The 15,071-nt window shown below is 48.6% G+C and overlaps 1 protein-coding gene across 1 annotated transcript in view; it reads left to right on the top strand.

Annotated features, from left to right (window-relative positions):
* IGDCC3 (immunoglobulin superfamily DCC subclass member 3) overlaps window positions 1–15,071 on the top strand; it is a 109,307-nt gene that overhangs the window by 12,800 nt on the left and 81,436 nt on the right. The gene's annotated exons all lie outside the window — the stretch shown is intronic.

Below are 15,071 nucleotides of genomic sequence, written 5' to 3'. Positions count from 1 at the left end.
AGACAGATTGTCTGCTGGGGGAGCCCAGAGTAGGAAAGAGATGAAAATGTCAGAAGGGAATGAAATTTAAAGGTGGGGGAGGAAGAATTACAGGGTAGCCTGTGACTCCAGCCCTGCATGCCTGCTGCATCACCATGGCCAGAGCAATTGGTCTTGTGGGGTCTCCTCTTCTAGAGCACAAGACTTCTGAGAAGTGACTGAGGGAACTGGGGCTGTTCAGTCTGGAGAAAAGATGGCTGAGGGGAGACCTTCTGGCTCTCTACAATTCCCTGAAAGGAGGTTGGAGCCAGGTGGATGTCAGTGTCTTCTCCCAGGGAACAAGAGGAGTCAGCTGTATCAGGGGAGGTTTAGATTAGACATTAAAAACAATTTCTTCTCCTAAAGGGTTGTTAAGCACTGGAATAGGCTGCCCAGGGAAGTGATGGAGCCACCATCCCTGGAGAGATTTAAAAACCTTGTAGATGTGGTGTGGAGGGACATGGTTTAGTGGTGACCTGGCAGTGCTGAATTAATGGTTGGACTTGATGATCTTAAAAGTCTTCTCTAACCACAACCATACTATGGGTTTTAAGATGCCTGCCACACAGACTGCTAGGTTCCCCCTTGCTGGCTCTGGTTGTTGGTTTGTGTTTGTCCCGGGCCTGATGGCAAAGCTGAGGTATCTTGGTGGTTTCTGTCCCTGTTGTGTTGGTGGCCTGTTTTCCCACAGACTGTCTGTGGGCTTTTGGGGTGCAGCTGCTGATCTTTTTTGCATTCAGAGGTCACTGCTGGGTATAATTTATACATGGATGTGAGGACAGGTGTTGAGCATATCTCTGAGACCTGGCCAAATGCTGGTTTGTTAGATAAGTTCTACTGAAGGGTTCTTGTCTGGGAGGTGGCTACTGCTGTTCTTTCTGTGCAAGCCACTTACTACTGCTTCTGTTGCATTTGTAAATTGCAAACCGTTGCAAAGCAGGAAAAGTCTATGACAAAGTCTGGGGCCGAGGTCCCCTGCCTGCACTCCTCAAACTGGGGGGGGCCTTTCCAAGTGCTGCCACCAGCTCCCTGCAGCACCAGGGCCGGCTGGCAGCCCACCAAGGGAACACTCCAGCCCTTGTGTATAACAATTCCTGAGTGCATGAAGTGGCCATCTGCAAACCTAGCTTTTCAGTAGTGTAAGAAGTGACATTGTCCAGGAGCCAAGGGCTTTGGGTCCGTGCCAGAGTAGCAGCTGGATCTCAAACTTGTCAGTCTTGTGGTGCTAAACCTTGGAGCACTTTTGGTGAATGGCTCTGGCATTTATGAGCTGGGAGCTGGCTGAGGCACAAGCACTGTGTCAAACTTCTTGGACCTGTAAACAGGAGCCATGAGAGCTGGAGGAATTGCCTTTGGGACAGCAGGTTGTCAACAAAACCCGTTACCTCTGCTCCTGAATCAGTGTGGATGTGATTTGCTGGGTGTCCCTGAATAACATTTCCTTCTGTAGCCCTAGTTTTGTGTGAATTAAAACGAAAAAGGGATTGTGTTGAAAAAGCTCTGGTCTCTATTCTGGATTCAGGCTTGGTTTCTTGCCAGCTCTGAGAAGAGGTCTGGGTGAAGCCAGCTTGATGCCACAGGTGCCTGTGAATAATGGGAATAAAATGGCATGTTGTGGGCAAATGTAACCTGCTACTGAGGGCAAGCTCGCTCGCCGTGCCTGAACCGCAGGAGCATGCACTTGCACTTAGGACACGGCTTAAAGGTAGATGAAATCTCCTAAGAATGAGTAACACTTGTACCTTCAAGCCCCCGTGTCTTAAGGTGGTTACAGACAAGTAATCGTGATTTTCCTTGCCCCAAGTCACGGTAAGCAAGTCAAACAAAGGAGGAGGTAATTACCCCCATTTTAGAGATGACAGGACCATCACGGTGAAGAAATGGGTGCCGGCTGCCTGGGAGGAAAAGAAAGCCCAAGCGCTAAGCAGACCTTTGCGGAGCTGAGTAAATACTGCCGGTGGGTAAAACCTCATCCCAACGCTGATCTCTTCTTCCCTCTGAGCCTGACATCTGAACACAAAAGCAAAGGAGAAATAAAAACCTTTCACAAACAAAAATCTTGAAAGTTGATCAAGGCCGTGCTACTGAGGAATAAAGGGGATCTGACAGACCGGAGCCCCTTGAGAGCTCTGCTGCACTTTTCGCTGTCTTCAAAGGCGGGCTGTTAGTCTCATATCACCGTTACAGACCCTGGCTTTGTACTAGTGCTTGGAATATAATCTTCTTGGCCGGGAGGAATGTACATATTTGCATTCAGGAAATGTGGGCTGGATATCGTGTTTTTATGTTTCAAATTTACTTCAACACTTGGCGCTGAGTAAAATTTAATGGGAAGGATCTGCCGCTCTCAGCCGCCGCGCGTGCGGCCCCGATGGCCTCGAGGTGCATCCAGTTTCCCCATGGAACTTCTTAAAACCTTCCTCCTGAAAACTGACTCATTAAATGTGTTTAACTAAAATTCAGGGGAATTTCTGTATGCTCTCGTTGTCATTTCGCTCTCTTGAGTATCTTTACCAATGATCTGGATGAGGGGATGGAAGACACAGTCAGTGTGTTTACAAACAACGCCGAGTTGGGTGGCAGTATTGATCTGCTTGAGAGTAGGAAGGCTCTGCAGAGGGATCTGGACAGGCTGGAAAGATGGTGTGAGATTCAACATGGGCAAGTGCCAGGTCCAGGGCTCGGGTCACAATGATCCCATGAACGCTTCAGGTTTGGGGCAGAGTGGCTGGAAAGTGGCCAGCAGAAAAGGACTTGGGAGTGGTGTTTGACTGCTGGCTGAGCATGAGCCAGCATGTGGCCAGGTGGCCAAGAAGGCCAACAGCATCCTGGCCTGTATCCAGAATAGTGTGGTCAGCAGGACCAGAGAGGTGACTCCCATCCTGTACTCACCAGCACTGGTGAGGCCACACCTCAAATGCTGTGCTCAGTTGTGGCCCCTCACTACAAGAAAAACATTGAGGTGCTGGAGTGTGTCCAAAGAAGGGCAATGGAGCTGGTGAAGGGCACAAGTCTTGTGAGGAGCAGCTGAGGGAACTGGGCTTGTTCAGCCTGGAGAAGAGGAAGCAGAAGAGAGACCTTCTGACTCTCTCTACAACTCCCTGAAAGGAGGTTGGAGCCAGGTGGGGGGTTGGCCCTTTCTCCCAGGAAAGATGCACCAGGGAAGGTTTATGTTGGACGTGAGGAACAATTTAATCCCCAAAAGGGGTGTCAAGCCCTGGAACAGGCTACCCAGGGCAGTGGCAGAGTCCACATCTCTGGAGGGATTTCAGAGCTGTGTATCTGTGATGCATGGTTTAGTGGTGGACCTGACAGTGCTGGGTTAGCAGTTGGACTCAGTGATCTTAAAGGTCTTTTCCAGCCTCCGCAATTCTGTGAGTCTTTTCTATGGTTATTAACCAAAGGTACTTGGCAGAGGGAAGTGGACCATGTCTGGTTTGTGGAATAGCAGGTCAGATGCTAAACACATTGATAATATTTTATTAGTGTATCCTTCTTTTGAGCAAGTACAAGTGTGCAAGAAGCCTGCATGTGACTGAGGTGGGTGGAGGCCTTAGTCCTCTCCCCCCTCTGCCGAACCCGCCGGGCGGAATTTTTTCAGTTGCTGTTTCTGTGTCTGTTCAAACCCTGGTGTGTTAGTTTAGAAGGTTGTGGAATGCAACATGTTTTCATAATCTGATCAGGTTATTGAATACAGACCCTTCCTTCCTCCTAATGGCAGTTTCATAATTTCACATGACTCTGAGCTGCCTTAATTAAAATCAGTTTTGTAGGCAGAGTGTTCTCAGGAGGCACTGCCTGGCTGTGTCTTCACAGCTCTCTTTGAGGAGCTCTGTTTCCCTTGTACATGACAGAAGCTGATGCATGCCTTTGCTGTCTGAGGATGAAGATACCCTCTGAGCAATAGTCATGGCTAGAGTCCACTCCCTTGGAAGGTGAGCTTTCTCCTCGTCACCACCCTCTGCTTAACTTGGCCTTATTTGACTCTGATCATCTTGTCTCATGGCATTTCCAGCCCTTTTTGCCGATGCTGTAATTTGATGGAGCTGACTCCACATCATCATAAATCACAGCCTGGCTGGTGGAGTAAGACCCATTGATTGTATCACTCAATAACAAGCAGTTACCACTAATTGGAAATCACCATCAAACTGGGTATCGGCTCGGGCTCTGCACGCATCCAGCCTGAGAGCAGCAATTTTCCCTGTTTGATCTGCTGCTATCAAAAAAATACAACAACAACAGGAAAGAAGGCAGGAAAGTCAATTATGCAACTTAAAACCCAAGAGGTTTCTTGAAGTTGGGTGTAATGGACCTGCCCACAATTTGAAACCCTGTGGGACCTGAGAATGGCTCTGGAGAGATCTGGGCTTGTAAAGATGCTTTCTTCATCATGTCTTGCTGCAGGGGGAGTTTGTAGCCAAGCAGAACGGCACGCATCCTTGTGCCCTGCTCTGCGCCCATACCCCCTTCCCTTCTTCATCCTGCCCCAAATCCCACTCCTCCATGCCCCAGTTCCTGGCCCTCTACAGCACTTACTCTGCCAGCAGGAGGGCAGGACAGATAGCCCAGGCAAGACAGATGTCAGGTCTCTTCTCTGCACTGATCCCAGCAACAGCTCCTCTCACCCAGCCTGGGGCCAAGCATCCTCTCCTCAAAAACAACCTCCAGGCCAAGGGTCTCAAGGTCATCTGCCAAACATAAAAAGAGAGGAGATCTAGTGCATTTGCATTCCTGCAAGTTGCTTCCCCTGCCAGGCTGCCAGGAGGTTGGGAATTGCAGGGGGTTTTAAAGCAGATCTTCCCATCATTTCAGCTCCTCTGCATAGAATATATTCAGGGTTTAACCTGCAGCCCCCTTTCCAGGCTCTGGGGTGGTGGGAAGAGCTGCTGAGCCCAAATAATGGCAGCATTTATAAGAGTGTAGAGACAAGAAGGAAGTCTAAAAGGATTAAGGAGAGACAAAAGGGGCTGATTATTTTATGGGTCACAATACAAGGCATTAGAGTGAGATCACAAAGGGATGTAATTACAAAAGAAGGCCATACTGGGGGGATCAAACCAGGATTAGAGAGGGAAATGTTTTTACACAGTTTTGTTCCACTCATTATGAAGTTAGCATTTTAAATTAAGGTTTAAATAAGGTGGCACCAAAGTTGTCACCAAGGTATTTCCTGGGCAATGCCACTGTTTGGATGTAGATTGTGAGTCTCAGCTCAAAACATCGAGGCAAACCTTAAACACATGGGTCTGCTGTTGTTTTTCATTTGTACAGTATCCATGCTGTCAGCAGAGCCCTACCTACAGCCTGTGCTTAGATCAAGTGAACCTGGTTCTGCAGTTGGAAGCAGGATACTTTTGTGATGACATGTTTTTGTGGTGTGGAACATGCAGGAGGTGAAGGTATGCTTTTAAAGCAGCTGCTCTCGTGTCAGTTTGCAGCTCAGGAGACACTGGTCCTGACACTCCCAGGAACTTTTAGCTAATGGTTGCTTGCATTTTTTTGCAGTTTAACCCCTGGGGTTGCATGCCAAGTTTCCTCCATCCACAAATGAGGTCATTCTTTATTTTCTTCCCCCTTCCAGTTGTGGCTCTGCTTGCATTTAATGCCCTTTCTTTTCAAATGCTGAAGGGCTCAGTCCTGATGCCAGTGATGTTTCTTAGGAAAAAGGTAAGGAGAAGCTTCTTTCCTGTGAGGCTGCTGGAGCCCTGGAGCAGGCTGCCCAGAGAGGTGGTCAAGTCTCCTTCTCTGGAGAGATTCCAAGCTTACCTGGACATTGTGATCCTGGGCAACCTGGTGTGGCTGCCCCTGCTTTAGCAGGAGGTTAGACTGGATGATCTCCAGAGGTCCCTTCCAACCTCCACCATGCTGGGGTTCTGGGATTCTGTAATTCTTTATTGTCTGTGCTTTGAATGCTGATGGCTCTTGGTAAGATCAGAGCAAGTTCTGTGCTTGCAGCAGAGGGTCTCAGAGGGGGAAAAATACCTATGAGGAATTACAGCAAAAAAAACCCCAAACAAACAAACAAACAGGAAAGAGAAAGAAATAAAGAGAAGCAAAAAGGCTGTGAGAGGTTTCCAGGGGATGGATGTGATGGGTGAGTGGGTTATTTCTCTCCATCAGCTCTTTTGGCTGCCTCTAGGACATGCTGGCTCACGTGATGCTGCCTCTCACATCTGTACTGTTGCAGTATTTGGCCCTGTGTGTGCTGCAAAACGAATGTACAAATATAGGAGTCGCTGGGGGGGCAGATCAGAGAGATCTGACTGAGAATTTTAATAGATTTGTGGGATTAAAAGAGTTTGTCACTTCCCACCCTCTGCATTTCAGTGTCTGCCTGCAACAGCCAGGATTCATCCTGAGACTTGAGCACATTATAAGACCATATTTCTTTTGCTTGCTCATTTTGTAGCAGTGTGATAGTTATTTAAATATCATCTTGCACTTCTGTGCGAGGCTCCCAACGTGGATGCGCCAACCCCGGCTCTGGCAATGTTATCTCTCATATAGGGGGTTTGCACTGCAGGCAGTAATGTCACTTAGTCATTTCTAGAAAGCTCAGGGGAAATATATCAGAAGAATTTCATTAATGGTAGCACTGTTGAGTTATTTGTCTCAATTAACTCTTGGAGCACAGCTGAGGAAGTTCTGACATCTCTGCAGCCTGCACCTGCAGCATCAGGCTGCTCCCCGGTCCTCTGCCTGCTTTTTTCGTGCGAGGTGATGCTCTGCTGGTACCTGTGTGGGAAGCTCTGTGGAGACAGCTCAGTGCCCAGCCTCATGTGTTTTTACACTGCTTGTCCCTCTGTCTGCTGCTTTGTTCCAGCCTCTTCTTGAAATGTGGGACTATCCTCCTCTGTTATTCAGGGGAGCAGGTCTCTGCTGCCTTAGTTTTCCACTCATAGCCATTAACCTGAGTTCTCTTTAGTGCTGTCACCTAGAGCAGCTCTTTATGTGCTTATGCTTGTCTCAGCTTAAGGATTTGTAAAGCCCTAGGTATACAGGTGATTTTCCAGTGGGGTGGTGATATGGTTATATGTGGGTTTTGCTCTCACTCTGCCCTTCAAGAGCCCCAGCTGGCCACAGTGTGGCCAGTAACAGCTATGCACCAGCTGTACCTCAATTTCTTCTCTGAGCCCAGAGTGGGTTTGCTGTCAGTACTGTCAATGTGTTTAGCTGGGACAGAATCCCAGGCCAGCCATGGGCTGCAGGTCGTTAGCAGTTTGGAGTCAACTAGGGCAGCTGAGCTGAATTGGCCACAGGTGTATCCCAGAACAGAGACATCCTGCTCAGTATAAAGGGGGAAGTTTGCTGAGAAGAGGGGAGTTTCTTGCTGGACTTGCTTCTCTTCTCTCTCCTGCTCTTGAGGACCACCTTCCCATTTATTGTGACTTCTGTATGCTTGCTGGGCTGAGTATAACTTTTATCTGCTTTATATTGGCATTGGGATTAATTTGGTTGTTTCGTTAAGTCCATTTTCACTTTAACTCAGAGATCTTTTCTATTATTCCTGATCCCCTTCTCTGCTGGGGAGGGGTCATGAGGTGATAGAACAACTGCTAGAGTTTAGCCCCAGATGTGGGCTAAATGTAGACAGTACACCCCTGTGACACACCCCCCTGCCTTGTGGGGGTCAGGTTGCTATTTTACATTTCCTGGGGAGCCACTTTAGCTGGGGATGGTGTTTCATTTGCACTGTCCCTTCCCTGCAAGTATACCAAGAGGTGGAGGGTGCACAGTGCCCAGGTGAGAGAGGGGCTGTTTTTCTGCTTCTGCTCATTGGCATGGCTGTGAGTAGGAATCAATTTCAGGGGCATTTGACCAGAGCAATCAATGGTCTTGATCTGGTGGATAACCAGTGAGTGAAAGGAAAGCATTGTGGCATTTGCCTTAAAGCTCTGGTCATGGCTGTAACCCACAGTTACTGAAAACAGCAAAATATGGAGATAAATAAAAGGGCACAGAAGCTGTAGAGAAAGATCCTTGATTTTTTGTCTTCTGTGCTGTTCTCTGCCCTCAGTAGCCTTCCTGCTGGAAGGCTGGGATCTGAGGATCCTACCTGGAATGTTTGGGACCTTTGGATGCAGTAGTGATAAAAGTGAGGGCAGACCTCACAAATCCCCCCCTTACGTGTGAGTCCCTGCATGGGTCCAAAGCTGCTTTCCCAGGACCAGTGAGATGAGACCTGGAAGGGCTGGTGGCTGGAGCTCCCTGACACCAAGGGATGCTGGATCCCCACTTCATGCACTGCCTCTTCCGCTTTGGTTTTGGCTCTACCCACCACTGCAGTCCTGCTGCTGAGAAGGGAGTCTGCTCCCACTCCTCCTAGGCACAGCATATGGTTTTCAGAGAGGTTCTTGCTTTAAACCCAATTTTACAGTTGGGTTGACTGAGGCAAAAGGAGGTCAAACGATTCGCTTGAGGTCATTCAATAAGTGGCTCAGATTAAATCTCAACCCACGACGCTGCCCGTTCCCAGCGCTGGCTCTGCCGGCCAGACCAGATGGCCTTCTGAATGCAATGTCAAGATCCTCAGCTCTTTCTCTACCTCATTGTTCCCCATTGTGGCCTTCTGAATGCAGGACCTTGAAAGTGAAAGTCATTCGGATTTGTTGAGTCCAAGTTGTTCTGTTTAACGACATGGATTTGCAGGAGAGAGTTTACACACACTGCTTTGCTGTGGAGGTTTGAATTTTTCACAGCTTTATCTCTTTGCTTTGGTTTTGTGCTGTTAAAACTCTGGGTTTTATTTACTTCCATTAACTAAAATTGGTCCCCTCCCCATTCAGTTGTCCGGCTGCTGTCTCATCAGCTGAGCAGGGCTTGCCCTGGCTTTGTACCTGTGCAGGTACCCCGGGGGTAATTCCCTGAGAGATTTTGCTGCAGCTTCCACACCACTCTGCTCTGTCAGTGCAGTTAGTGCTTTCCCCTGTAGCATGGTCCTGGGATCGCACAAGGGCGTCAGTGCAGGGTGCTGATGTCATGTGTTTGGATCTGGGAACCAGCAGACTCCTCGTGTTAGCTCTGGAAACACAGATGGAGATGCTGGCATCTCCTTCCTGATCTGCTGCTGTGGCCCATACATCGCTGGTGATAGTGGCCGGGGCTACGGACGCTGTTAAAGCAGTGCCTTAAGTATCACAAGACAAACTTGGTCTCCACTTCCTAAACCCAGGAGCTGCCTGGAAAAAAGTGGCTCCATAACCTCTTTTGGAAAGCAGGTGGGCAGATCCTCAGGACATGCAGATCAGAGGCCATCAGCCCAGGGAGGAGCGATGCTGGATCGCTGTTCCTCCCTGGGGCGGGCTGTGGTCTCGGGGCAGTGGGGAGTTCTCATGCACCCACACATCCCTCTGCATCCAGCCAGCCTGCACTTGGGACCAGCACCACTCTCATGCCTCTGTAAGTTGGCACCTCTTGAGCATGCCTTGATTAATAGTGGTTTTTTGTCAGCCCTAAGAGGCCCCCATTATGTCCCTTTGATGCTGCATTTCGCACTTACCACTGTCACTGAGCTCAATGACTCATTTTCACAGGTCACGGGAGAGGGACAATGGATCAGGCCACACTTGGAAGAAACAAATGAAATTGCCCTGCAACTGAGAGCACTAATTAAGAGCAAGGATAAATTTGGGTGTACAAAAGAGATAGTTTCAGGCTGCTGGTGTGTAAATGCGTGACCCTGTTGCAGTAGCAGAAGAGGCTCTGTGTGCATACTTCAGCTGCAGCATTGTGCTCTGCTGCATTTGATCGATCCTTTGGTGCTCATTCATTGAGGAAAATCCAAGCGGTTTCCTGCCTGTTGTGCCCAGGAAGGGCAGGGACAGCAAAAATGCAGGACCAAATCATGATTGATCCCTGTGAGATGTTTTTGACCAGGAGCTTAGTTCTTTAATCGTGTTGCTCATCTTGGAGCACAGCACTGCAAACTGGCTGGTGGCTCTTGAGCAGTGTGTTGTGTTCTCTTCCCATCTCTGTGGGCACGATGATGCCCATTCTCATCTTGGGCCATGGCTTGCTCTTCCAGGGATTGTGCTGCTTTGCTGAGACTGCAGAGTGCTCATTTGGAGGAGGTGTCAAAGAGGGAAGGAGGATAGTGAACTCTCACCAAGGAGTGTCACAAATGCAGCAGGAGAGCCAAGGAACAGCCAAGGTTGTGTAAAATGGATTCATGGCCTCACTGAGCATTGAAGAAACCTAATTGAGGTTGCCCAAATCTTCACTTACAACAAAAACAGAGTCAGAGCTAATGTGTATTTGGGATAAGCAGGTTGCAAATGCCCAGGACCTCGAGCTGTGCCAGTCAAATCAGTCTGAAAATAACTTTGATGATAGAAATATCTCATGTCTATTTTTGGTTGTATTTGCTTTGGGCAGAAAGGTAAGAACATTGACTGGAGCACCCTTTTACCTTCTCTAGGGCCTGTGGGATTCTCATGAAGCCAAGGTTAAATGGATTTGAATCCAAACAGATTTACAGTTCTGAGAACCTCCAGAACAATCAGGTGGAAGGGGTAGTCCCCTCTTTCCCCTTGCTTCTTGGTGTGGTTTGCCCATGTCTGGTTTTAGTCCTTGCAGCTCAGCATCTTCCCCGGAGGGCAGTGGGATCTTCAGCCTTGGTCCAGGGGTTTGCTCTCTTCCTGAGCGCCACAATGACATTGCCCTGAATGGCCAAACAATGCAGCTGTGTCTCTTTGGTCCCCAGTGTGGCAGCTCTGAGGTGAGGGTGTTTGCTGAGGCACTTTGTTTGCTCAGAGCAGCATCCACGTCCAGCTCACCATGGTTTCCCACAGCAATGTGTGAAAAGGGGTGGGAGGGAAAGTCCTGACTATGTCTTTCATTAGTGATCCTAGTGCTCAGTGAGAGAGGAGAGGCAGGGCCCCAAGGGGGTCAGCTCCAACTCTCTGTCATAAAAAAAGGGAGGTGAGAGAGAAGAAAAAGTCTTTGGATGCTGGACTGGCCGTTTGAAAGATGATAATGAAAGTAATGTTTGGGTTTTATGGTAGCCAAAGAAAACAGCTTCCTTGTCCCTTGGGACACCTGTGGGTGCTCTTACACCATCACAGGACCACAGCCTCTGCAGGCCCCCAGCATCCCTAAATGACAGGGACTGGTCAATACCCTAAATACAGAGCCTGGGAGCTATATTATGGATCCAGACTTGACCACTTTGACCAAAGCAGCATGGTGCTGGATGCCTTGGGAAGCCTGGCTCTGCTACTGGGAAACTCTCTCAATGCATCCCCAGGAATCAGGGACAGAAGATTTGGTGCTCTCAGCTTCTCCCAGCCCCTTTGGTTTTGGGGGCCCACTGCCTACAGACTGCCTGTGCTGAGATGATGTGGGGGACTCTGAGTCCACTTGAAGCTGTCAGAGCTGGTTACCAGCACAGGCAGCTCATTCCCACCACAGCAGGTTTGGGGAGGTCACTTCCCTATGGGCGTGCTGTGTGGCACTGATTGCTCAGCGGCTAATCGAGGTTGAGGAGTTGTGTGGACCCTGCGTCCCTGCTGGCTGTCGATTTTTGTGAGGGTCGTGAGTCTGAGACCTTTGAGCTTGTACTCAACCATTCAAGAACCATCCAGAAGGTTCAGAAGTTATTTTAGGGGAAGATGGAGGTCCCTGCAGCATGTATTTGCATGCAGAAGCCTCTTAAGACAATGAGTTTTAGAAGCCAGGGTGGGTGTAGGTGCCCAGGAGGTGTTGGTGTTTCTGTGCTGGGGAACACATCCAAGCAGTTCTGTTCAAAAGCATAGTTTGCATCCATTTGAAGCACCTCTGTGATTCATACTGCCGTGTCTCACAGGGACAGCAGGATTTGTTCTCTCACTGCCCAAGAGGAGCCCGCTTGATTTTTCTTTTACTAACTAGGTTCCCCCAAGAATGAGAGATTACCTGGTCTTCCAAAAGCATTTCCAATGTGCAGAGAAGTCTGGATGACTCACAGCTTTTAATTAGTTCTCCTGACCGAGGCAAGGATCCCTCCTTTCCTCCCTCCCTCCCTGGCAGAGAGGTGGTGATTAGAATTACAATGAAGATAATCCAAACTGTATGTGTAGGGGTTTCTGTAAGCGGAGAACAAAGCAGGACATCCATCTGGTGAGTGTGAGCCCATAATACCTTTCTGCTCATTTCTCCAGTGCAACAGGAGCTGCTTGGGACGGAAGCAGGCTCATTATTTTGGAAAGGCTTGCTGACACACAGAGCAGGGCTGCCTTGTAATCTCCAAAGCACTGAAACCGCTGCTCAGGAAGGAGCATTGCTTTAAGTTTTAAGTCTACCTTTGTATTTCTCCTTGTTAAAATCTGCTGCAATGAGGGATACCAACCTCTTCTGAGCCTGCTGTTAATTGGTGTGAGTGAGAGATGCTCGTAGTTTTAGCCAGGCTAATCAAAGCTCTAAGGGAGTTCTGAAAGGCACTAACTGGGACCTGAACTAAGCCTGCCCTGTGATAAACATCCCAGCAGCAGTGAGGAAATGCTTAGCTGGAGACAGCCTCTTTTAGGAGTGATGCCATTTCCCCTCACTTAATCTCCTTCTCTATATTGGACGGAGCTCCCGCCTCATAACTTTGGCTCTGGACTCTGATGTCCTGGCTTTGCATGGGGAGGCTTACCTTACGCCACGGGACGTGCTCTGCAGCAGAGGCGTGCTGCGTTGGGCCCTAAGCCACGGTGCTCCTTGTGCTTTACGGTCAGCTAGATTTTGCCAGGCTGCTCCAGCATGGCGAGAGGATGGGCGCATTGTGGCGGGGCCGCCTTGGTGAGAAGGGAACAACAAAAAGCTGTTGTGGAGGAGCAGCCGGCGCTCCGTGCTGCTGCTCGCCGCCATGCCGGCAGCACAAGGCATGCTTTGGCTCCTGCCATGGCAACAAGTTCATCCTCAGGCCAGGGCAACGGCTGGGCTGGGTGCAGTGTGGCAAGGCAGCCAGGAGATGGTCCAGTCTTGCGGCATCATCAGAAGGACTCGGGGAGGCAGGAGAGAGGGGGCAAAGTTTCATGGTAGCAGGATGCTCTGCTGCTGGTTTGCGACCCGAAAAGGACAGGTGAGGCACTGGATGATCCTTTTGGGATTCTCAGCTGGGCAGCACTGATGTGCAGAGTCATGATAGCTTTTGCTCTCCAGTGCCTTAGCTTGGAAAGGAAGATGGAAAGTTTATATCCAAGGAAATGTTGGTCAAACACAAGGACTCTGTTCCTCTTATTAGCTTGTTAAGCACTTAAATAACACTCCCAGCTATCAGAGCTTGGTGCAGCCTTTGATTTGAAGGAAACATCTCTTCGAGTCTGGATCCCAATTGCTGAACTTGCTGCTGGCACCTCCTGGCAGCCCTGCACAAGCCAGTGGGGTGCAGCTGGTGCAGCTCAAAGGAAAACTCTGATCAGCTGTTGAGTGACAGAGATTCAAGATGTCATGCCAAGGCTTCATGTTTTAATTTCTGCAATGCATGCTGTGAAATTCATAGGTGGAATATTCCTAGGGAGCTGTCTTCCAGTAGGAAAAGAGCAAGTAAAGTGGAAAATAAAGTGTTGTATTGACAGCTCCCAGCATTAAAAACTGCCTGGAGCTTCTCTCCCCTCCCAAAATCAGAACGCTGGTGCTGAATTATTAATGTAAAAAACCCCAAACCAAACAACAACAAAAAACCCCACAACAAAACAATCCACCACAAAAACACCCACCAAACCCAACAAATTCATTATTAGCTCCTTTAGGTCATCTATTGACTTTCAGCTGTTATGATGCACTCAGGTCATGTTTCTAGTGTTTATCGTGGGGGGGTGGAAGAAGGTTGAAAAACCTCTCACTTTTAACATAATGAGAGCCAAGGCTGACAGAACTGGGAAATGCTGGAAGTTGAAGCTCAGGCTTCATGGCGTTGCCAGACATCACAAGGTCCTTGATGACATGATGAGAGCTGGGAAAGTGGAATAAACTGATGAGCTTCTTCCATTCTGGTCCCTTGTCATGTAAATAGGCTTCAATCTGCATGTCAGATCCCTTGGGTAAGGCAGTGTAATAACATTAAAAATGAGGCAGCAGAAACCCTAAGGTGTGTGTGTGTTAGCAATCTTTAAACAGGCAAAAAAAATGCTTAGAGGAATTTAGGTGGGGTGAGGGGGTTCCTCGTTACTGCTCTGCTTCTAATGCAGGAAGATAACTGCTGTGGCTTTAAGGAAAGTACTTTAATACTACATAAATATAATTGCTTCCATGAAATGTCTAGCCTCCTGAGGGAAGTTTGTAGTCTGAGAAGCCTTTAGATATGAATGGACGACTCTGTAATTGCTATTGTTTCTGAGACACATTAGGAAGGTCGGATGCTGATCACTCCTGGCACGTTATGGAAGCAGTGTTATGGCAGCCCCATGCAGTGTGCTGGGGAGAGGGCATTAATATGCATTTTGCAGGATGAAAAATTGACAAATGCTTCAGGACTGGAAGTGCAGGGTGGCTGGGTTCCCCCCTCCCCAGTTAGACTGTGGGCTTGTGAATTTGTCTTGATTTGGGTGTTAGGTTTGTGGGGTTTTTTTGGTTGCTGTTTAGGTTGGTTTGTTTTTGTTTTTCCCCTTCCCATCGTTTTCCTGCTTGTATGCAGAGTGAAGGTATCTAATTTGTTGCAATTTAGGCTTTGGATAATGAGTTTGAAGGCAACATCTCAGAGGAGTGTGGAATTGATGGGTTAGTGCATCGGCTCTGGCTAATGCAGTCTCCTGACTCTGGGAGGGTCCAATCCAGCTGGTTCAGAGAAAAGGGCAAGAGAGGGCTGCTGGGAACAAGTGTTTTGAAAAATAGTTTTATACTGATTAGTGAAAAATGGGATCTTCTGCTACATGGGAGGTACTTCCATCTTTGGATTGGAAGCAGCTGTGCTTAAAAATCAGAAGCTAGGCTTAGAGATCATTCCTAAGAGTTGTTGAATTGTCTGCTAGTTTTGAATACTGTAGGCATCGTGTTTTCTTCATGGCACGGGGGCTAGAAAGGCTAGCAGGCAGCTCTGGCATGGCGAGTATCTAGTCAGGAGCTGCAAGACCTTAGCCCGTCCTGGGAGT

Source organism: Dryobates pubescens, chromosome 17, assembly GCF_014839835.1.
Source record: "Dryobates pubescens isolate bDryPub1 chromosome 17, bDryPub1.pri, whole genome shotgun sequence".
NCBI classification, from domain to species: domain Eukaryota; kingdom Metazoa; phylum Chordata; class Aves; order Piciformes; family Picidae; genus Dryobates; species Dryobates pubescens.
Note: the sequence above shows the minus strand (reverse complement) of the source record. Positions and strands in the feature narration are given on the sequence as shown.